The 24,618-nt window shown below is 44.6% G+C and overlaps 1 protein-coding gene across 2 annotated transcripts in view; it reads right to left on the bottom strand.

Annotated features, from left to right (window-relative positions):
- Positions 1–14,885, bottom strand: part of ache (acetylcholinesterase) — a 39,602-nt gene extending 24,717 nt beyond the window's left edge. Inside the window, exon 1 of one of the 2 annotated variants that reach the window (XM_052459991.1) lies at positions 14,551–14,885. The gene's annotated coding sequence lies outside the window, so the exon portion shown is untranslated. Of the gene's footprint in view, positions 1–14,296; positions 14,520–14,550 lie in introns of those variants that run through there. The other variant, XM_052459992.1, reaches the window with a different exon arrangement.
- Between the last annotated feature and the right edge of the window lie 9,733 nt (positions 14,886–24,618).

Genomic DNA, 24,618 nt, shown 5'->3' with positions numbered 1-24,618 from the left:
TTGTTCTAAGACTTTTATGAGGTTGGAGAACACGTTGGGAGAGATCTTAGACCATTCCTCCATACAGAATCTTTCCAAACCGCAGGTTTTCAATGGGGTTTAAAGTCTGGAGACTGAGATGGACATTGCAAAATGTAGAATTTTGTGATCAATTTAGATTAGTACTTTTGTCTTTCTCTAAAATGTCCAGGTACTTTAATTAACAAGGACCCCAGGATCAGTGGAAGCAAATTAGCCCCATAACACTGTATTTTACGGTAGGTATGAGGTACTTTTCGACTGATGCTTTTGTTTTCCAACGCCAAACCCACCACTAGTGTGCATGGCCAAAAAGCTCTATTTTCATATCATATGACCAAATCACTAGTTTATACAATCCAAAGGCCAATGCAGTTTATCAAACTACCTGTCTGCAACTGCCTGCCAATGGCAGAGACGAAAAGACAGGAAAGGACCCACTCCCCTTCCCCCCACCACGTTCAGGAATTTAAAAAACTACACTCCCTATCACCACTAAACGGTGGGACATTGGAAATAGTCCATTTCAAGGGACTCCCGCCAACCTGCAACGAACAGAGCTGGGACGTTGTGACTTACGAGAACACTTTTCGGAAGTATAATCATTACATGAGTATCTAGTGTGGAAGGCGAGAACATGTACTGATGCTATGATTATTGCGTGTTGTAGAAAGGTTGAACAAGTGATGCGTGCATCCATTGATCTCAGTGGAGGAAAACTGACATTCCCTTGTGGATTATTGGATATTATTAGTGCACGAAATGACATATTAGGATCTCGACCCGTAGCCACTGCAGAATTTACGTAAGCTGCATTCACTGTTGTCTTTTTCATCGCGAGAATCAATGCTTGGTTCGAGTGTGTAAATCTGTGTGTACTTCAGTAGATAGATATCAGATAGGAAGGAGGAAATGCACATTTTGGGAGGAAGGAGAGATAATTGAGACATAGCCCATGTTCAGTCTTGAAGGAAACTCAACTACCTCGACATATACAATACAGTATACACAGTACACTGAGTATACCAAACATTTGGAACACCTTCCCTTCCCCTGTTGACCTCAGAACAGCCTCAATTCGTCGGGGCCCATGTTAACTCCAATGCTTCCCACAGATGTGTCAAGTTGGCTGGATGTCCTTTGGTAAAGTGGGCAATTCTTGATACATACGGGAAACTGTTGGGCATGAAAACCCAGCACCGTTGCAGTTCCTGACCCAAACCGGTGCTCCCGGCACCTACTACCATACCCCCGTTTAAAGACACTTGCATATGTTGTCTTGCATGGCACACATGCACAATCCATGTCTCAATTGACTCGGGCTTAAAAATCCTTCCTTAACCTGTCTACTCCCCTTCAACGACACTGATTGTATTGGATTTAACAAGCGACATCAATAAGGGATCATAGCTTTCACCTGGTCAGGCTGTCATTGAAAGGGCAAGTGTTCTTAATGTTTTGTACACTCAGTGTATAATATGGACGTAGTAGGACATAGGAGAACCACGCTGAGAGAATCCATTGGTACCCACGTAACCATTTCAAGATATTGACATTAGAATGAGACCACACACAGCAAACAATACAGGCCTTAGTGACCGTGTGTGTGTGTGTGTGTGTGTGTGTGTGTGTGTGTGTGTGTGTGTGTGTGTGTGTGTGTGTGTGTGTGTGTGTGTGTGTCAGGGATGGGCATTTGACATTAATATCGTGAAAAAAACACGATATCTAGGTAAAATATTAAAGAAATCTTGACTCTTGACCAATCTGTAGTTTTGGCTAAAAGCAACAGTGATATATTTTAAATGTCGCGGTATTTTAAATGTCGCTGTATTTTAAATGTCATGGTATTTTAAATGTCATGGAGTATCCTTGTAGGTAACAATGTCACAAGGATCATCTAATTTCATTTATAAACAACGCTTTTCATTGTCAAAATAGACACTGACTCCAAGTAATCGAATGACAACGTCCGTTCGGATATTAGATGAACCGTGTCCCTCCCTAGTGTGTGTGTGTGTGTGCGCGTGTGTGTGTGAGTGTGGTCACTGGTCAGGCTACAGTACACTCATGATGTCTAGTCAGTAGACTAGACACCCTATACTCTTCTCAAATGTAGGATGAGCTAAGTGAGGACTGACTTAAGGGGGTGAAGGAGTGAGAGAGAGTGTGTGTGTGTGTTTGATTTATGTGTGTGTAAGAATGTGTGTGTGTGTGTGTATGTGTGTTTGAGATTGCATCTGTGTCTGGGTACATACTAGGGAGCGCCAAAGAAAGACTACAGGAAACAGGTTGGCTAGTCTGGGTGCTACTTCCCAAATTGCATCCTATTCCCTATTTTTGCGCTAGTTGTACCTGCACCAACATGTTTCCTTCATAGCTTGTTCTCCATCGTAAAAAAAAAAAAATAGGGAGCCCATTTTTTTCAGCACTTTTATTTCGATGACTGATCAAAACTCATTTTCTCGTGGCTCTCTCTTTTCTCTGCAGCAGACAAATGTTGAGCAATATGTTGGGAACATCGAATCGCAATAAAGACCCAGTATCGAATCGCAATACATATAGAGTCGTGAGACTCGCAATAATTATCGTATCAACAACTAAGTATCATGATAATATCGTATTGTGAGGTCCCTGGCAATTCCCAGCCCTTCTATTTAGTACACTGTTTCATCAAAACTCAATAGGGCTCTAGTGAAAAGCAGGGGAATAGGGTGCTATTTGGGATACAACCTGGGTGTCTCAATTGAGTTATTAATATCTGAAAGGACAGCTGAGGGGCGGAAGTGGGGGAGGGAGGGGTGAGGAGGAGGAGGAGGGGGGAGGGGGGTGAAGAGGGAGAGGGGAATGAGAGGGGTGTCCGTTCTAGAATTAGCTCCTGGAATCTGTGTATGAAGTTCACAGGGGGATATGTTTCAGTGTGGGGGTTTACACCGCCGTCATATATACGTTATGCGTACGCGCTCTCCTCTCTCAGGCGTCGGTCTATCTCTTTCTCTCCTTTCGTCTCTCCGTCACTCCCTTTCTCTCGCCATCTCTCTCCCTCTCGTTCTCTGCCTGAGCCTCAGTGTGAACTCTGGCTTGGTTGCTGTGGAAACGCTGGGCCCACACCACCTACTGCATCCTCTCTGTCCATCTCTTTACCTCCTCCTCTCTCTCTCTCTTCCTCCCTTTTTCTCTCTCTCGCCCTCCTCTGCCGCGGCCTCTTTCTCTTTCCACTCCACCGTCTCTTCGCCTCCGCCCTCTCTCTCTTTCTCTCTTCACTCACCATGTCCATCTCTCGCTCTCTCTCTCGTCTCTGATTCTCTCGTCATCTCCCACTAGCACTCTCTCTTCCTTACTCTCTTCTCATTTTCCTCGCCGTCCATCGCTCATTCTGCTAATGCAAACTCCCTGTTCGACCTATTAATACTCTCTCCATTCTCTACCCACACTTCTGTCTCTCCATCTTTCTCTTACCTTCCCCTGTCTCATCCTTTATCTCGATCCATCTCTTTCTGCTCCATTATGTGTTCTTAGAGCTTTTCCTGTATGTCTTCCTTCATGCGATCTTAATTCAACCCCCCCCCACACACACACACACTGCACGAGAGATCAAGTGCCACTAGCAGCAATGGCACTGGTGACATCACTGTACAGTCATCGGTCTAGTAGTTCCACTGTCTTGCTTTTGAGAGACCGTGGTTGGATCCATATTTGCCTACTAGTATACTATACTGTGAAGTACAAGTTAGGCAATAGAGCTACTGTATAAGCCTTATAGCGAGAGACAGTGGCCTAGTACTTCCGTACAGTAATGTAGATCTAGGATCATTTTTCAGCTTTGTTCATTTGTAATGAATGACCATGCTAATGTTGATTTATATCAGGGATGGGGAACTTTGACGGGGGCCATAAAAATCTGAACTCCACATGATGGGCCGCAATTGCTCGCGGGTCTGCACACTCACACACATACACACATAATCAAACGCACGCACGCACACACACACACACACACACACGCAGTCATCTTTGCCTTTAGTGAGGAACACGCCCCAATCTGTCACTCTGGGTGACATGGAAGATGAGCGGCACAGGAATCGCTGGAATTTTCCATTTCGTGATTGGCACGGCTAATGTTTCACCCACCAGACTCTTTACACACGCACACACACCGGTATTGGAGGTAGGCAACCATGCATTATACTGTACAAAGAGCTGTACAAAGAGTCTATTGGCTCTCCAATATAGGTCTATTTCGTTGAAGATAAAACTGGTTACAGGATCAGATGGATCAGAGTAGAGAGAGTAGAGTAGATTAGAATAAAATAGAATGTGAATATGAGCTTGCCTACTCATCACAACAAATACTAGACTACTAGACATGGGCAGGCAGGGTCCTGGGCGGCGCCCAATCAGGAAAATACCATTAGGCCAAACCAGTACAGTGGTTGCTGCAGCAAATGATAGAGTGGGCGTATCTAGATCGTATCAACATGTAGTAGAATGATTGAAGATATATTTGGGTCTGTGGGGGCCTGGGGAACAGAACCAGTGTGATGTTCTACAAATAAGCATGCTTCCCAAAACCAACTAACAACAACTGTTGACCCTGGGGGCTATAAAATAGTTAGGTTTTAGCCCAATGGATGATGTCATCTTTTGATGACATCATTCCCAATATGAAACTGGTGGCCAATAAGCGATTCAACAATGTAAAGACTATTCAAGTTTAGTTCAAATTTTACGCCCAGTAAAGTTGAATGGTCTATACCACAGTCAACCCCGCCAACTAACATTGTGATATTTTAAGTGTTCACGTGAGTCTGTGATGTTTTCTGGGGTGCGTCTTTTAGCGATTCTAGGGGCAATAAATGGACAGTTGTTGCACGCGGCCCCCTCGCGCTTTTAATCAAAAGTATAGATACAGTGGGGCAAAAAGGTATTTAGTCAGCCACCAATTGTGCAAGTTCTCCTACTTAAAAAGATGAGAGAGGCCTGTAATTTTCATCATAGATACATTTCAACTATGACAAACAAAATGAGAAAAAAAATCCAGAAAATCACATGGTAGGATTTTTAATGAATTTATTTGCAAATTATGGTGGAAAATAAGTATTTGGTCACCTACAAACAAGCAAGATTTCTGGCTCTCACAGACCTGTAACTTCTTCTTTAAGAGGCTCCTCTGTCCTCCACTCGTTACCTGTATTAATGGCACCTGTTTGAACTTGTTATCGGTATAAAAGACACCTGTTCACAACCTCAACACTCACACTCCAAACTTCACTATGGCCAAGACCAAAGAGCTATCAAAGGACACCAGAAACAAAATTGTAGACCTGCACCAGGCTGGGAAGACTGAATCTGCAATAGGTAAGCAGCTTGGTTTGAAGAAATCAACTGTGGTAGCAATTATTAGGAAATGGAAGACATACAAGACCACTGATAATCTCCGTCGATCTGGGGCTCCACGCAAGATCTCACCCCGTGGGGTCAAAATGATCACAAGAACGGTGAGCAAAAATCCCAGAACCACAAGGGAGGACCTAGTGAATGACATGCTGAGAGCTGGGACAAAGCCTACCATCAGTAACACACTACGCCGCCAGGGACTCAAATCCTGCAGTGCCAGACGTGTCCCCGTGCTTAAGCCAGTACATGTCCAGGCCCGTCTGAAGTTTGCTAGAGAGCATTTGGATAATCCAGAAGAAGATTGGGAGAATGTCATATGGTCAGATGAAACCAAAATATAACTTTTTGGTAAAAACTCAACTCGTCATGTTTGGAGGACAAAGAATGCTGAGTTGCATCCAAAGAACACCATACCTACTGTGAAGAATGGGGGTGGAAACATCATGCTTTGGGGCTGTTTTTCTGCAAAGGAACCAGGACGACTGATCCGTATATAGGAAAGAATGTATGGGGCCATGTATCGTGAGATTTTGAGTGAAGAGGGCATTGAAGGTGAAACGTGGCTGGGTTTTACCAGCAACATTGTGTGAAAGCCTTGTGAAGAGTTACAGAAAACGTTTGACCTCTGTCATTGCCAAGAAAGGGTATATAACAAAGTATTGAGATAAACTTTTGTTATTGACCAAATACTTATTTTCCACCATAATTTGCAAATAAATTCATTAAAAATTCTACAATGTGATTTTCTGTATTTCTTTTTCTGATTTTGTCTGTCATAGTTGAAGTGTACCTTGAAAATGAAAATTACAGGCCTCTCTCATCTTTTTAAGTGGGAGAACTTGCACAATTGGTGGCTGACTAAATACTTTTTTGCCCCACTGTATATCTATCAATCAATCTCGGCCTATCTATCAATCTGTCTGTCTTTCTCTATGGAGTAGCCTATGGGCATTTCCATCTAAAAGGACCCATGAGCACCAACATGTGAAGTTCATAGGAGCATAACAAAATGGGTGTCAAATGAAACATACGAGTCTATATTTTTGGCATAGATACATTTTTCAACCTTTTTCCATCTTAAAAGTGCGGCATAAGTAAAGGCTTTGATTTCTGGATAAACAGATGGAAAAGGGGTCTTAAGAAACATCTACTAGAAAAAGTCTTCAAATGTATCAGAAATACATCAAAACAATCATGTTCAATGTAAAGACCCCTGCCAACTAATATCAACACACATTTAGTTTTGGAGAAATTGTTTACCTTCTGTAAGTCTAAGAAATATTGGCTTGTAATTCTGTTACCAAAAACCCACGTGTCTTTATGTGGAGGGAGGATAATGAAAGTTTAGAGGAGAAACACGTAATGGTACACCTAACAATGAATTATAATGATTTTACTTATATAAATTTTGTTCATAAATTATTAAGTGATTAAAACTTGTAATTTTGTTACAAAATTGGTAACGGAATTACGTAAAAATCAGTAACGGAATTACTGCAGCTGAATTTGGCTACAATGGGAAATCTTAATAGTCACAAACCACAGTTGGGTCACCTGCTACTGTCCTCCGTTCCACTGACATACTGTTATGTTCAGCACATAGCTGTTTTCTTTCTGTTTCTGTCGTCTGGTAGTTAAACCAAGAGTGTTAAAAAAGTCTGAGTCTGGACAACCCCTCCCTCTCTCTCTCTCTCTCTCTCTCTCTGCCTTTCTCTCTCATTCTCCAGTGAAGGTCACCTCTCCCAGCTCTTACTGACACCTACCCATTAGCTCCCTCTCTTTCCATTTACTGTAACCAGCCCCCTCACCCACTGAGCACCGACCAACACTGGACGTTCATGGACGTTGAAAAGTAGTTGAAATTCGGTCAGTTCACCCTGGCCTTGATGTTAACGTCCACAGAAAAAACGGACTGGACCAAATCTGAACCTATCATAGACGTACAGAACCGGTCAAAAGTTTGGACACACATACAGTGCTTTGAAAAAGTATTAATCTCCCTTGGTGTTTTTCCTATTTTGTTGCATTACAACCTGTAATTTAAATGGATTTTTATTTGGATTTCATGTAACGGACATACACAACATAGTCCAAATTGGTGAAGTGAAATTGAAAAAATAACGTTTAAAAAAATGTGAAACATTTTTAAATGGAAAAGTGGTGCGTGCATATGTATTCACCCCCTTTGCTTATGTAGCCCCTAAATAAGATATGGTGCATCCAATTACCTTCAGAAGTCACATAATTAATTCAATTAAGACCACCTGTGTGCAATCTAAGTGTAACATGATCTCAGTATATATACACCTGTTCTGAAAGGCAAAAGAGTCTGCAACACCACCAAGCAAGCGGAACTATGAAGACCAAGGAGCTCTCCAAACAGGTCAGGGACAAAGTTGTTGTTGAGAAGTACAGATCAGGGTTGAGTTACAAAAAAATATCAGAAACTTTGAACATCCCACGGAGCACCATTCAATCCATTATTAAAAAATGTAGAGAATATGACACCACAACAAACGTGCCAAGAGAGGGCCGCACACCAAAACACACAGACCAGGCAAGGAGGGCATTAATCAGAGAGGCAACAAAGAGGCTGCAAAACTCCACAGTGGAGATAGGAGTATCTGACCATTGGACCACTTTAAGCCGTCCACTCCACAGAACTGGGCTTTACGGAGGAGTGAACAGAAAAAGCCATTGCTTAAAGAAAAAAATAAGCAAACACGTTTGGTGTTTGCCAAAAGGCCTGTGGGAGACTCCCCAAACATATGGAAGAAGGTACTCTGGTCAGATGAGACTAAAATGGAGCTTTTTGGCCATCAAGGAAAACGCTATGTCTGGCGCAAACACAACACCTCTCATCACCCTGAGAACACCATCCCCACAGTGAAGCATGGTGGTAGCAGGGATGTTTTTCATCGGCAAGGACTGGGAAACTGGTCAGAATTGAAGGGATGATGGATGGCGCTAAATACAGGGAAATTATTGAGGGAAACTTGTTTCAGTCTTCCATAGATTTGAGACTGGGCCGGAGGTACACCTTTCAATGACAATGGGACAATGACCCTAAGTATACTGCTAAAGCAACACTCGAGTGATTTAAGGGGAAACATTTAAATGTCTTGGAATGACCTAGTCAAAGCCCAGACCTCAATCCAATTGAGAATCTGTGGTATGACTTAAAGATTGCTGTACACCAAATCAAATCCAATTTTATTGGTCACATACACATGGTTAGCAGATGTTAATGCGAGTGTAGTGAAATGCTTGTGCTTCTAGTTCCGACTGTGCAGTAATATCTAACAAGTAATCTAACATTTTCACAACGGGGCGGCAGGGTAGCCTAGTGGTTAGAGCGTTGGACTAGTAACCGAAAGGTAGCAAGTTTGAATCCCTGAGATGACAAGGTACAAATCTGTCGTTCTGCCCCTGAACAGGCAGTTAACCCACTGTTCCTAGGCCGTCATTGAAAATAGGAATTTGTTCTTAACTGACTTGCCTAGTAAAATAAAGGTTTAAAAAAATAGCTACCTTATACACACAAGTGTAAAGGAATGAATAAGAATATGTACATATAAATACATGGATGAGTGATGGCTGTGCGGCATAGGCAAGATTCAATAGATGGTATAGAGTACAGTATATACATATGAGAAGTCATTTAGGGTATGTAAACATTATATAAAGTGGCATTGTTTAAAGTGACTAGTGATACATTTATTGCATCCAATTTTGTATTATTAAAGTGGCTAGAGATTTGAGTCAGTATGTTGGTAGCAGCCACTCAATGTTAGTGATGGCTGTTTAACAGTCTGATGGCCTTGAGATAGAAGCTGTGTTTCAGTCTCTCGGTCCCAGCTTTGATGCACCTGCACTGACCTCACCTTCTGGATGAGAGCGGGTTGAACAGGCAGTGGCTGTTCACCAGGGGAACCCATCCAACTTGAAGGAGCTGGAGCAGTTTTGCCTTGAAGAATGGGCAAAAATCCCCATGGCTAGATGTGCCAAGCTTGTAGAGACATACCCCAAGAGACTTGCAGCTGTAATTGCTGAAAAAAATAAAACTCTAAAAAGTATTAACTTTGGGGGGTGAATAGTTATGCACGCTCAAGATTTCAGTTTTTTTCGTCTTACTTCTTGTTTGTTTCACAATAAAAAATATTTTGCATCCTCAAAGTGGTAGGCATGTTGTGTAAATCAAATGATACAAACTCCAAAAAAAGGCAACAAAATAGGAAAAATGCCAAGGGGGGTGAATACTTTCTCAAGCCACTATACTAATTCATGGGTTTTTCTTTACTTTACTATTTTCTACATTGTAGAAAAATTGTGAAGGCATCAAAACTATGGAATAACACATATGGAATCATGTAGTAACCAGAAAGGTGTTAAAAGCAAATCAAAATATATTTTATATTTTATATTCTTCAAAGTAGCCACCATTTGCCTTGATGACAGCTTTGCACACTCTTGGCATTCTCTCAACCAGCTTTATGAGGCATTTTCTCAACCAATTTCATGAGGTAGTCACTTAGAATGCATTTCAATTAACAGGTGTGCCTTGTTAAAAATGAATATGTGGAATTCCTTTCCGTCTTGATGCGTATGAGCCAATCAGTTGTGTTGTGACAAGGTAGGGGTGGTATACAGAAGATATCCCTATTTGGTAAAAGACCAAGTCCATATTATGGCATCTCAAATAAGCAAAGAGAAACAACAGTCCATCATTACTTAAGACATGAAGGTCAGTCAATTTGAAAAACTTCTAAAACGTTGAAAGTTTCTTCAAGTGCAGTCACAAAAACCATCAAGCGCTGATGAAACTGGCTCTCATCAAGACCGCCACAGGAAAAGAAGACCCAGAGTTGCCTCTGCTGCAGAGGACAAGTTCATTAGAGTTAACTGCACCTCAGACGGCAGCCCAAATAAATGCTTCACAGAGTTCAAGTTACAGACACATCTCAACATCAACTGTTCAGAGGAGACTGCGTGAATCAGGCCTTCATGGTTGAATTGCTGCAAAGAAACCACTACTAAAGGACACCAATAAGATGAAGAGACTTGCTTGGGCCAAGAAACACGAGCAATGGATATTAGACCTGTGGAAATCTGTCCTTTGGTCTGATGAGTTCAAATTTGAGATTTTTGTTTCCAACCAACGTATCTTTGTGAGACGCAGAGCAGATGAATGGATGACCTCTGCATGTGTGGTTCCCACCGTGAAGCATGGAGGAGGAGGTGTGATGATGCTTTGCTGGTCATACTGTCAGTGATTTATTTAGAATTCAAGGCACACTTAACCAGCATGGCTACCACAGCATTCTGCAGCGATACGCCATCCCATCTGGTTTGTGCTTAGTGGGACTATCATTTGTTTTTCAACAGGAGAATGACCCATAATACACCTCCAGGCTGTGTAAGGGCTATTTGACCAAGAAGGAGAGTGATGGTGCTGCATCAGATGACCTGACCTCCACAATCACCCGACCTCAACTCAATTGAGATCGTTTGGGTTGAGTTGGACCGCAGAGTGAAGGAAAAGCAGCCAACAAGTACTTAGCATATGTGCGAACTCCTTCTAGACTGTTAGAAAAGCTGGTTGAGAGAATGCCAAGAGTGTGCAAAGCTGTCATCAAGGCAAAGGCTGGCTACTTTGAATCTCAAATATAAAATTGATTTTGATTTGTTAAACATATTTTTTGGTTACAAAATTATTCCATGTGTTATTTCATTGTTTTGATGTCTTAACTATTATTATACAACGTAGAAAATATTAAAAAGAAAGAAAATGAGTGAATGAGTAGGTGTGTCCAAACTTTTGACTGGTGCTGTATGTTTCACAAGTTTGGACAGCACAGTACAGTACAGTGAGTAGAGCTCAGTCAAGAACAGTACAAGACAATACAGTGGTACAGTACAATAAATTAGAGTAAAGAAAATGTGGCATAGTACAGTAGAGTACAGTATATTGTATTGTACTCTACTATACTGCTATCCTCTACTATACTCTACTCTTCTACTGCACTGTACTGAACTCTACCCTCCCCTACTCTGCTGTGCTGTATTGTACTGCACTGTACTGAACTCTACCCTCCCCTAACTCTGCTGTGCTGTATTGTACTGCACTGTACTGAACTCTACCCTCCTCTACTCTGCTGTGCTGTATTGTACTGCACTGCACTGTACTGAATTCTACCCTACCCTACTCTGCTGTGCTGTATTGTACTGCACTGTACTGAACTCTACCCTCCCCTACTCTGCTGTGCTGTATTGTACTGCACTGCACTGTACTGAATTCTACCCTACCCTACTCTGCTGTGCTGTATTTTACTGCACTGTACTGAACTCTACCCTCCCCTACTCTGCTGTGCTGTATTGTACTGCACTGTACTGAACTCTACCCTACCCTACTCTGCTGTATTGCACTGCACTGTACTGAACTCTACCCTCCCCTACTCTGCTGTATTGCTCTGCACTGCACTGAACTCTACCCTCCCCTACTCTGCTGTGCTGTATTGTACTGCACTGCACTGTACTGAACTCTACCCTACCCTACTCTGCTGTGCTGTATTGTACTGCACTGCACTGTACTGAACTCTACCCTACCCTACTCTGCTGTGCTGTATTGTACTGCACTGCACTGTACTGAACTCTACCCTACCCTACTCTGCTGTATTGCACTGCACTGTACTGAACTCTACCCTCCCCTACTCTGCTGTATTGTACTGCACTGTACTGAACTCTACCCTACCCTACTCTGCTGTATTGCACTGCACTTTACTGAACTCTACCCTCCCCTACTCTGCTGTGCTGTATTGTACTGCACTGTACTGAACTCTACCCTCCCCTACTCTGCTGTGCTGTATTGTACTGCACTGTACTGAACTCTACCCTCCCCTACTCTGCTGTGCTGTATTGTACTGCACTGTACTGAACTCTACCCTCCCCTACTCTGCTGTATTGCACTGCACTGTACTGAACTCTACCCTCCCCTACTCTGCCTTGCTGTATTGTACTGCACTGTACTGAACTCTACCCTACCCTACTCTGCTGTATTGCACTGCACTGTACTGAACTCTACCCTCCCCTACTCTGCTGTATTGCACTGCACTGTACTGAACTCTACCCTCCCCTACTCTGCTGTGCTGTATTGTACTGCACTGCATTGTATTGCACCATGTCCAAACTTGTGAAACATGACTATGCATTTCTGTATAGTACAGATCCGGGACCCATGATGTAAACCATTTCCATAATTCTGTCACCGGGTGTAAAGCCACTTCACTTACTGTAGTTCAGTAACCAAATTAGATTTTTTTCAAACTCAAGGTGCCATGTCATAGCTGACACCCCATTCTTTCGGCAGACATCTTTGAATTGGGGCGGCAGGTAGCCAAGTGGTTAGAGCGTTGGGCCAGTAACCGAAAGGTTGCTAGATCAAATCCCACCTTGAGTTTGAAAAAATCTCATTTGGTTACTGAACTACAGTAAGTGAAGTGGCTTCACAAGGTAACAATCTGCCGTTCTGCCCCTGAACAAGGCAGTTGACCCACTGTTCCTAGACTGTCATTCTAATTAAGAATTTATTCCTAACTGACTTGCCTAGTTATATAAAATAATAATAAAAAACATCTTTGAATCTTAATTCGGAGCAGATATTTAACAGAGTTTTTGGAAAATGTGGTCGCATAGAATCCTGAGGGAGATTTTACCGTAATTCCGTTACCAAAGTTTGCATCTGCACAGTTCTTCCCCTAAATTTGTTTGTGCAAATGTTTCAGTGGAAATGTTTCAAAGCAGTACTGGTGCATAGAGTTGTATTGTTTGTTCTACTTTTAAATCAGCGTTTTTTGTTTGGCATACATTTTAAAGTGAAACATCTGAGTCAAAGCCTAATTCCATTATCGTGGAATTGCCCTATACATTATCTAGTAATAAGGCTACATGATTCCCGGCACATAGGTAGACTAGATGTATAGTCTAGTTTGAAGATGATATGGCATTATGGCAGGAAACCATGCCATCTTATTTTGACAGCAGTGCCACAGACAGTCCTTATGCAACATCAAGGAGAGAGCATCTCTCTCTCTCTCTCACACACGCACGCACGCGCACACACACACACACACACACACACACACACACACACACACACACACACACACACACACACACACACACACACACACACACACACACACACACACACACACACACACACACACACACACACACACACACACACACAGGATGGCTCTGGTAACGGTTATCAAGCTAACCCAAACAGCCAGCTGAAGTAAACAGACCTCAGACATTTGTGACATGGCCAATTCAGGAAATCTCTCTCTCGCTATCTGTGTGTGTTGATCTGTCCAACATGGCACAGGATCACAGCAATTAGGCTACTAGGTCTAGGCTATGAAATTGGCTGCCATAGTCGTGTAATAATGCAAGTACAATAATAATAATAATAACAATAATAATACATTATTATTAACAATAGTAATAGACCTATAATAAACACTGATTAGGCCTACAAATGCCATGTTTCTCAACAAACTGGTTTCATCCGATTTGCAACAATTTTATTTGGACCATAATAATAACGCTAGCTCATAATGTGTTGCGTGTCCAATGCAGCGTCGATGTTCGTGTAAACACCACGTCGTCCACTGTACTGTCTATGAAATCTATTAAAAACACGACATACGAGACATCGGCTACCTTCTGCGGTCCCCAACCAAACAGATGTGCGCGAGGCGAGGAACACCAACAAACACACATGCGTCTCGCTCAGTGGTCTCGCCATGGAAGGCGCGTCACACACGCAACAGCATCAGCACAGTAGTCTGTACCCCACCACCACCACCACAGATATACGCACCGTCAACCACTATACCTCACCATGTCCAATTGCATGGTAATGATGCCTGGGTGAATTGAATTCATATCCCGATTCGAATGTTCCACGTCCATTCCACTCACTGACGGGACTGACAGAGGCACGGGACTAGATCGAGACATTTCGAGCTAAATTTCTATAAAAGGACAGACACAGCAGCCTGCTGATGCACGCACGGACGGAGCTCGAGAGGAGCGGAACGCGTGGCTGGGTTCATGCTGTGCGTTTACCCTTACCCAGCTAGTTAGTGGTGGGTCCTCCAGTGGTCAAAACCAAATCAACCCTGCTTCAGCTGCTGCTTCGCTGAATCCCCCCGGAAGGCAACGTTCCCTCCTCGCCCTGTCACCGTCTTTAGAGGACGTTAAACCCCGTGTCACCGGCACCGTTCATGGGGTGAGGAGGGTTTCTAGTTGGGGAGCGAAGACGCGCGGTTTAAATTACGGTCTTCGCTGCCTCGATGTCAGACACAGATGTCTTCTGTTTATTGTGCCCCTCTCTCTCGGTATTGAGTGGAGGTAGTGTCAGAGCCGTACTATGCTGTTATGACGACAGGGGGAGACTGTCACTGATAAAGCTCTTCCACGAATGGGGAAAAAAAGGAAAAGGGGTAGGCTACTCAAAGAAACTCTCGCGAGAAGAAACGCAGCTATCCCATACGCATCTATTCTTCATGGATCAACAAGGGTTTGCTTGCCAATACACTTGCCAGTACACTGACCACACTTGATATGTAGGCTGATATGATGTTCTGATATTTGTATTCTCTTTCAAAATCGAATTGCTTTCTTGACATGACATACTATTAGTAATAATAAGACGGCATTAGGCCTGATAACTGACGATGACGAAACAGCCTATAGGGAGGAGGTCAGAGACAACAACCTCTCCCTCAATGTCAGCAAGACAGAGAAGCTGATCATGGACTACAGGAAACGCCCCGATACACATCAACAGAGCTGTAGTGGAGCGGGTCGAGAGCTTCAAAGTTCCTCGGTGTCCACATCACTAAGGATCTATCATGGCCAACACACACCAACACAGTCGTGAAGAGGGCACAACAACGCCTCTTCCCCCTCCGAAGGCTGATAAGATTTGGCACGTGCCCTCAGATGCTCAACAAGTTCTACAGCTGCACCATTGTGCGCATCTTGACTGGCTGCATCACCGCTTGGCGTGGCAACTGCTTGGCATCCGACCGGAAAGCCCTACAGAGGCTAGTGCGTACAGACCAGTACATCACTGGGGCCGAGCTGCTCTCCATTCAGGACCTCTACACCAGACGGTGTCAGAGGACTGCCCTAAAAGTGGTCAGACTCCAGCCACCCAAGTCGTAGACTGTTCTTTCTGCCACCGCAAGGCAGGCGGTACCTTTGCACCAACTTTGGAAACAACAGGGCCCTGAACAGCTTCTACCACCAAGCCATAATAAGACTGCTAAATAGTTAGCAAAATAACTACCCGGACGATCTGCATGGACCCTTTTTGCACTGTTTTGACTTCATCACAAACTCTGCTGCTACTGTTTATGATCTGTTACTTTATTCCTAGTTATATGTACATAGCTACCTCAATTACTATCGCACCCCTGCACATCAACTTGGTACTGGTACCGTTACACATTGTGTATTTAGTATTACGTGTTTTACTTTTCTATTATTTCTCTATTTTCTTTCTCTCAGTATTGTTGGGAAGGGCCCGTGTCAGTGTTTCACTGTTAGTCTACACCTGTTGTTTTACGAAGCCTGTGACGAATAAAATTAGATTTGATTGCAATGTTGTCAAAGTATCAATGGTACTGTAGGCCTACAACTGCATCGAGTCATACTGTACAGCACCAGTCAAAAGTTTGGACAAACCTACTCATTCAAGGGTTTTTCTTTATTTTGACTGTTTTCTACAATGTAGAATAGTATTGAAGACATCAAAACGATGAAATAACACATATGGAATCATGTAGTAACCAAAAAAAGTGTTAAACAAATCAAAGTGACCAGGAGTGGTGTGATGCTGATTTTGTGTGTGTCAACAGCGCAAAAGGAGAAAGCTCTTTGGCTCGACAAGATTTCGACATGTGAGGTGGGAAGCTTTGGCTTTCAGAGTAGGGCACCGGTTAAAGGTGTCATCTCTGGTGTCTCGTTGGACATAAAGACTGTGTGGGTTTAGGGAGAACATTCCAGGAGTGGTAGACGCACGTCGATTGAATCTAATGAAAGATGGAAGGAATCTTTTTTTTTACTGTCGTTCGGTGAAGTGGTTCTCCCAACTTATGTAAAACTTGGGTAGGTGAGATATGCGGTGAGATCGTACGTACAGAAACCGTTGCATTGTTACAAGTGTAAAAAGTCTGGACACGTGGCAAGTGTTTGTCGAAGGAATACATATGTAGTAGTTGAAGAGTCAGATGAAGAATGCTGTTGTAATTGTGATGGGAACCACGTTCCCAAGCTCCCGGAGTGCTCTGTATGGATGAAGGAGGTGGCAGTAGCTAGGATCAGGGCCATCCAGCAGGTCTCCTATGTGGAGACAGTGAGAATAGCTGAAGGAGTGAGTAGAGAGGAGATGGTAGTGGATGTCCCACAGTCTGCAGTGAATGACATGCAGGAGAAGTATCCTGACATACGAATAGTGAAGAAGGTGGCGTTTGTAGTGCAAGTGATCAATTCCACTAGTCAAACTAATCAAAAAAATAAAAAAATAATCTAGACATCATTGTGAAGGCGGCACATTCATTTCTGGATCTCCAGAACTCTGCAGCTGAAATGTTACAGGGAGTACTGAATGAAGAGGTCCCCTCCCTCCCAGGTTCCTGCTTCCTGAGCCTGTACTATCTGAATATCTGTACTATCTGAATAGTACAGATTTGGTTTGAAATTCAGGGTAGTGGCATGAATTTTATTTATGTTTTAATAGATTTTTTTCATCCAAACCATTTTTTTGTGTGTGTGTGGGGGGATTTTTTTACTACCCCGCACAGTGGCAGCAATACACCTTATGAGTGTAGTCTGCCAATAAACCTCAGAGAAGAAGAACTCTGGGGTGGCTCCTAGAGGAGGAAGACTGCCACCAATGCTATCACCGGGACCATGGCACACCCAGCCACGGGTGACCTGCAGCCAGAGGAGGACCAAGCATGTGTAAGTGTTGTCCAATACATATGTTCAGAATGGCTCCTTGCTCATGCGTGTTTTCCTCTCTGCCCTCTGTGCCCTGCACTAGACTGTTACTGATTGTTACTGTCAGTAAGAATAGGAGTAGTATCTCTCACAATCTCTTCCCGTACTCACGCTCTCTCACTCTGTGTGCACGCAATGAATTTCCTCCTTTCCTCCAGTCAATCTTGAGAAATATTGAGACTGGACAAGAGAGGGAGGGGCACACCGATGATGAGAAATGGGTGTGTGAGAGAGATGGACTAGGTTGGTCAATACTGCTGAGTTCAGGGAGGGCAGAGAAGTATTAGCTAATTAAGGAGAGTGCCTAGACTCGTCTGGTCAGCCTCTCTCTCTCACTCTCACACACACACACGCACACGCACACGCACACGCACACGCACACACACACACACACACACACACACACACACACACACACACACACACACACACACACACACACACGCGCATTCTTGACTGCCCAGCCTCTCATTTCTTCTGAGGGCACGTCGTGAAACACGTCGCTAAAATACTTTGACATTCTTGTCCTTCAGAGACACACACACATGCACACACACTCTTGCACGGGCTCAGACACACACACACACACACATGCACAAACACACATCTCACACCAACTGGCAAGATACATATTATAAACATGACAAGAGAGGGCTATAACTGGTCCTCAATACATTTCCTTTTAGCCAAATCACCAACTTAAAAGGCTACATTTTAATATCAGTATTTTATTTGACTGACTCTGCACTCTCTTTTATTTCACACTGCTTTGCTCTTCTCTTGCTGTACAGTATTGTATGACATCATCAGTATGGGACAGAGACTGCACCAAGGCTGCGTCTTCAATGGTACCCTATCCCGCATAGGGCTCTGGTCAAAAGCAGTGCACTAAAAGGGAATAGGGTGCCATTTGGGAGGTAACCTATAAATGCCATCGGCGGCACCAGTGGAGATAATTTATACCCGGTCTGATCAATTGTGTAATAAAACATTACTGGCTGTTTGTCTGTTTAATGGACGAGAGGGGAAATGAAACCCTGCCTTTCCTCTCATACTGCAGATATGCGACTGCTACTAGGGCCAGGAGTTATACCTGACAACATTTGGACCTGACCAGGAAAAACTCCTTTGGACAAAGGCTTTAAACTTGTTGTATTTGGCGCATGTGACAAATAATAATAATATGTATATATATATATATATATATATAAACACTTGGTAATCCACATTCCAGAACTTTGTAATCTGGAAGGTTCTGTGGGACATTGAAGGTTTGATGTGGCTGCTGGCAATGATAGAGACATAGAGGTTGTGCAGAAGGTACACCCCCCTGTTCACAAAAATGGATCGAGGCATTCGGTTACTGTTCGGTTAAACGTTAGAAAGGCAAAACGAGTGACCTAAGCGACTTTGAGCGTGGTGTGATCGTCAGTGCCAGGCGCGCTGCATCCAGTATCCCAGAAACAGCTGGCCTCCTGGGCTTTTCACACACAACAGTGTCTAGGGTTTACCGAGAACCGTGCGACAAACAAAAAACATCCAGTCAGCGGCAGTTCTTTGGGCGAAAAACAGCTTGTTGATGAGAGAAGTCGAAGGAGAAAGGCAAGAACCGTGCAAGCTAACAGGCTGGCAACAAAAAGGCAAATAATGGTGCAGTTCAACAGTGGTGTGTAGAAGGGCATCTTGGAATGCGCAACTCGTCGATCCTTGTCACGGACAATTGAAGGTTGGAAAAACATCACCTGGTCCAACAAATCCCAGGTTCCTGTTGCGTCATGTTGATGGCAGAGTCAGGAGTTGGCGTAAACAGCATGAGTCCATGGACCCATCCTGCCCGTTACAGGCTGGTGGCGGTGGTGTACTGGTGTGAGGAATGCTTTCCTGGCACATGTTAGGTCCCTTGATACCAATTGAACAATGAACATTTCCGACACCTTGTAGAATCCGCACCCCAGAGAATTCAGGCTGTTCTGGAGGCAAAGGGGCCTGGCCCAGTACTAGATGGGTGTACTTAATAAACTGGCCGGTGTGTATGTCTATGAGTGTAAGAGGTAGAGCAAAATGGAAGCCGTGCAAGGTGAACGACCGTGAATGCTTCCTGGGTTTTTCTAATGCAGTTGTCATTGATTATCTGTCTCCTTGGAGGCTGAAATATACAGCCTCTCCCACAGCCCAGCTATTAATTCAGCCTAACTCAATCACAACTATTACCCATTACACAAACACAGACAGAGAGGAGGAGACATTCAGGTTGGAGAGGAATAGGCAACAGAGATGGAGTCTGTACAGACAAAGAAAGGGGGAGAGGCAGAAGGGAAGGGAGGAGAGAGAGAGAAGAGATTCAGGTTGGTGAGAAGTATACGCAATGCACGAGAGGTGGAGAGGGCAAGGATAAAATGAGGGAGGGAAAAGTGCGGGAAAGAGGGAAGGGGAAAAGAGAGCAGTGAAAAGCGGGAGGGAGAGGTTGGAGGGGAGTAGGAAACAGAAATGGAGAAAATTAGGGTAGAGAAAGGGAAAGGGGAAAAAGTGAGAGAAATTATAAGATGAGTGTTCATGGCCATGCATGTGTGTGTCCTCACATGCTTATGTGTGTGTGTGTGTGTGTGTGTGTGTGTGTGTGTGTGTGTGTGTGTGTGTGTGTGTGTGTGTGTGTGTGTGTGTGTGTGTGTGTGTGTGTGTGTGTGTGTGTGTGTGTGTGTGTGTGTGAGAGAGAGAGTGTGTGATTTTGGAAATGACCACTCTCCATCCCACTCTCCAGCCTTCTGACTTTGTACTGCTGACCTCGGCGGGCTATTTTGTATCCCACTGAAGGACACACTGACTATGTCACACAGTTTTTAGTATTCAGCTCCACAGAACACACAACAGGAGGTCCTGTTACACTACACCGTCTCTAATGTCAGTGTCATTGTGACGAGCTGCATTGCCTGACTACACACAGTAACAGTGCAACTGAGACAAGAAACTAAAATAATGACAATGGACCTTAGAAACCGCCAACAAAACTCCATACATACTCTCTCATACAAGACTCCATGTAAGATCTCTGTCTCTGTAACCCCGCAGGCTACATACAGTAAGTAACAAGACAAACGAGCCAAGGTAAATCAACAATAAATTGATCGTCAAATAATCATTTTCTACGATTAGTAGAGCTGGAGATGGAACCACCCCGGCCACCGCTCACTTTAAACACCATCAAAAAGTTTACTAAAAAAAAAAACAGAACACCCGAAGCCAATTTCACCCATGTATGGAATCAGTAAGTTAGGTTCTATAGTCCCACATGAACCCACAAGGAGGCCCTATTACTGCCAGGGAGAGAAATACCCTGGTTAGAAGGAGGAAGGGAAGGCATCCTTTGGATAAAGAGACCCTATTTCTGCCCTCTGTGTCCCAGGCAGAGAACTACTCTGGCTGAACGTTAAGTGGTTCTGTCCTAATAAGCGAGCTTCGTCACGGCCCCATCAGCACCATGGGATCCATATAACTACAGCCCTTAGGTAGCTCTTAGAGTGGTGGCCTGGAGCGAGAGATTGAGGGATGGAGGGAGAGAGGAGGGAAAGAGACAGAAAGAGCTCCTTGAGGCTGAAGAGGGAAAGAGAGAAAAAGGCCGGGGGGGGAGCTTTACCAGAGGCAGAGGCAGGGAGAGAGGTGGAGGAAGGGATGGAAGGATGGAGGGTGGGAAGGAGAGGAGGGGGAGAGATAGAAGGAGCTTTACCAGAGGCAGGGAGAGAGGTGGAGGAAGGGATGGAAGGATGGAGGGTGGGAAGGAGAGGAGTGGGAGAGAGAGAGAAAGAGCTTTCTCAGGCTAATCTATAATGGGGCGGTTAAAAGCATCAGTGTGCTGATTCAGAGCTATTATCTAATTGCTGCTGCATTGCTGATTGGCTGAACACATCAATCTCTCTCGCTGGCTCCTGCTGGCTGGCTCACCCATCTCCCGATGTTGCACTCTCTCTCTCTCTCTCTCTCTCTCTCTCTCTCTCTCTCTCTCTCTCTCTCTCTCTCTCTCTCTCTCTCTCTATCTCTCTAAAAGATGTGGGTGTTTATCAAAATTAGATTTGTTTTTTAATTATTTCTGAGTCTGTATAATCTGAGGAACATATGAGTCTTCGTGGCCACCCTGCTCTCCCTCCCCTTCTCACTGCTACAGCACCACTTGTCCTCTTGTCTCCTCTTTGTTCGTTCTTGACAAAACTACTGCAAATGAAGGATGATGATTGTTGCCTTGTTATGGGGGACCTGGGAATCTTATGACATGAAATCACTATAAACTCCATAGTCAGAAGGAGGAGAGATAGGTAGGTAAATAAACAGCACCCGGTGTCACAGGAAGGCCAAGAAGATCATTAATAAGGAACTCAGCCATCTGAGCCGGTTCACCCTGTTACCATCTAGAAGGTGGAGACAGTACAGGTGCATCAAAACTGGGACCTGAGAGACTGAAAAACAGCTTCTATCTCCAGGCCATCAGACTGTTAAACAGTCACCACTCGCCGGCCTCCGCCCAGTACCCTGCCCTGAACCATAGTCTGTTACTATCCGGCCTCCACCCAGTACCCTGCCCTGAACCTTAGTCTGTTACTATCCGGCCTCCACCCAGTACCCTGCCCTGAACCATAGTCTGTTACTATCCGGCCTCCACCCAGTACCCTGCCCTGAACCTTAGTCTGTTACTATCCGGCCTCCACCCAGTACCCTGCCCTGAACCTTAGTCTGTTACTATCCGGCCTCCACCCAGTACCCTGCCCTGAACTTTAGTCTGTTACTATCCGGCCTCCACCCAGTACCCTGCCCTGAACCTTAGTCTGTTACTATCCGGCCTCCACCCAGTACCCTGCCCTGAACTTTAGTCTGTTACTATCCGGCCTCCACCCAGTACCCTGCCCTGAACCTTAGTCTGTTACTATCCGGCCTCCACCCAGTACCCTGCCCTGAACTTTAGTCTGTTACTCACCGGCCTCCGCCCAGTACCCTGCCCTGAACTTTAGTCTGTTACTATCCGGCCTCCACCCAGTACCCTGCCCTGAACTTTAGTCTGTTACTATCCGGCCTCCACCCAGTACCCTGCCCTGAACTTCAGTCTGTTACCCACCGGCCTCCGCCCAGTACCCTGCCCTGAACTTTAGTCTGTTACTATCCGGCCTCCACCCAGTACCCTGCCCTGAACCTTAGTCTGTTACTATCCGGCCTCCACCCAGTACCCTGCCCTGAACTTTAGTCTGTTACTATCCGGCCTCCACCCAGTACCCTGCCCTGAACCATAGTCTGTTACTATCCGGCCTCCACCCAGTACCCTGCCCTGAACTTTAGTCTGTTACTCGCCGGCCTCCGCCCAGTACCCTGCCCTGAACTTTAGTCTGTTACTCGCCGGCCTCCGCCCAGTACCCTGCCCTGAACTTTAGTCTGTTACTATCCGGCCTCCACCCAGTACCCTGCCCTGAACTTCAGTCTGTTACTCACCGGCCTCCGCCCAGTACCCTGCCCTGAACTTTAGTCTGTTACTTGCCGGCCTCCGCCCAGTACCCTGCCCTGAACTTTAGTCTGTTACTTGCCGGCCTCCGCCCAGTACCCTGCCCTGAACTTTAGTCTGTTACTATCCGGCCTCCGCCCAGTACCCTGCCCTGAACTTTAGTCTGTTACTATCCGGCCTCCGCCCAGTACCCTGCCCTGAACTTTAGTCTGTTACTATCCGGCCTCCGCCCAGTACCCTGCCCTGAACTTTAGTCTGTTACTAACCGGCCATCACCCGGTACTCAACCCTGCACCTTAGACTGTTGCCCTACATATGTAGTCATGGAACACTGGTCACTTTAATCGTGTTTGCGTACTGTTTTACCTACTTTATATGTATATACTGTATTCAAGGCTCATCCTATATAACTACTGCTGTACATACAGTGGCAAGATAAAGTAAGTGAACCCTTTGGAATTACCTGGATTTCTGCATAAATTGGTCATAACATTTGTTCTGATTTTCATCTAAGTCACAACAATAGACAAACAGTCTGCTTAAACTAATAACACACAAACAATTATACATTTTCATGTCTTTATTGAACACACCGTATAAACATTCACAGTGCAGGTTGGAAAAAGTATGTGAACCCTTGGATTTAATAACTGGTTCACCCTCCTTTGGCAGCAATAACCTCAACCAAATGTTTTCTGTAGTTGCGGATCAGACCTGCACAAAGGTCAGGTGGAATTTTGGACCGTTCCTCTTTACAAAACTGTTTCAGTTCAGCAATATTGTTGAGATGTCTGGTGTGACCTGCTCTCTTGAGGTCATGCCACAGCATTTCAATCGGGTTGGGGTCAGGACTCGTTGATTTATTTCTGTGTTTTGGGTCATTGTCCTGTTGCATCACCCAACTTCTGTTGAGCTTCAATTGGCGGACAGATAGCCTTACATTCTCCTGCAAAATGTCTTGATGAACTTGGGAATTCATTTTTCGGTCGGTGATAGCAAGCTGTCCAGGCCCTGAGGCAGCAAAGCAGTCCCAAACCATGACGCTTCCTTCATCATACTTTACAGTTGGGATGAGGTTTTGATGTTGGTGTGCTGTGCCTTTTTATCTTCACACATAGTGTTGCGTGTTCCTTCCAAACAACTCAACTTTAGTTTAATCTCTCCACAGAATATTTAGCCAGTAGCGCTGTGGAACATCCAGGAGAACATCAATCACGGATTACAAAAAGAAAACCAGCCCAGTCACAGACCAGGATGCCTTTCTCCCAGGCAGACTAAATAACTTTTTTGCCCGCTTTGAGGACAATACAGTGCCACTGACACGGCCCGCAACCAAAACATGCAGACTGTCCTTCACTGCAGCCGAGGTGAGTAAAACATTTAAACGTGTTAACCCTCGCAAGGCTGCAGGCCCAGACGGCATCCCAAGCCGCACCCTCAGAGCATGCGCAGACCAGCTGGCTGGTGTGTTTACGGACATATTCAATCAATCCATATCCCAGTCTGCTGTTCCCACATGCTTCAAGAGGGCCACCATTGTTCCTGTTCCCAAGAAAGCTAAGGTAACTGAGCTAAACAACTACCGCCCCGTAGCACTCACTTCCGTCATCATGAAGTGCTTTGAGAGACTAGTCAAGGACCATATCACCTCCACC

The sequence above is a fragment of the Oncorhynchus keta genome, chromosome 13, assembly GCF_023373465.1.
Source record: "Oncorhynchus keta strain PuntledgeMale-10-30-2019 chromosome 13, Oket_V2, whole genome shotgun sequence".
NCBI classification, from domain to species: domain Eukaryota; kingdom Metazoa; phylum Chordata; class Actinopteri; order Salmoniformes; family Salmonidae; genus Oncorhynchus; species Oncorhynchus keta.
This window is presented reverse-complemented; position numbering and strand designations above follow the sequence as displayed.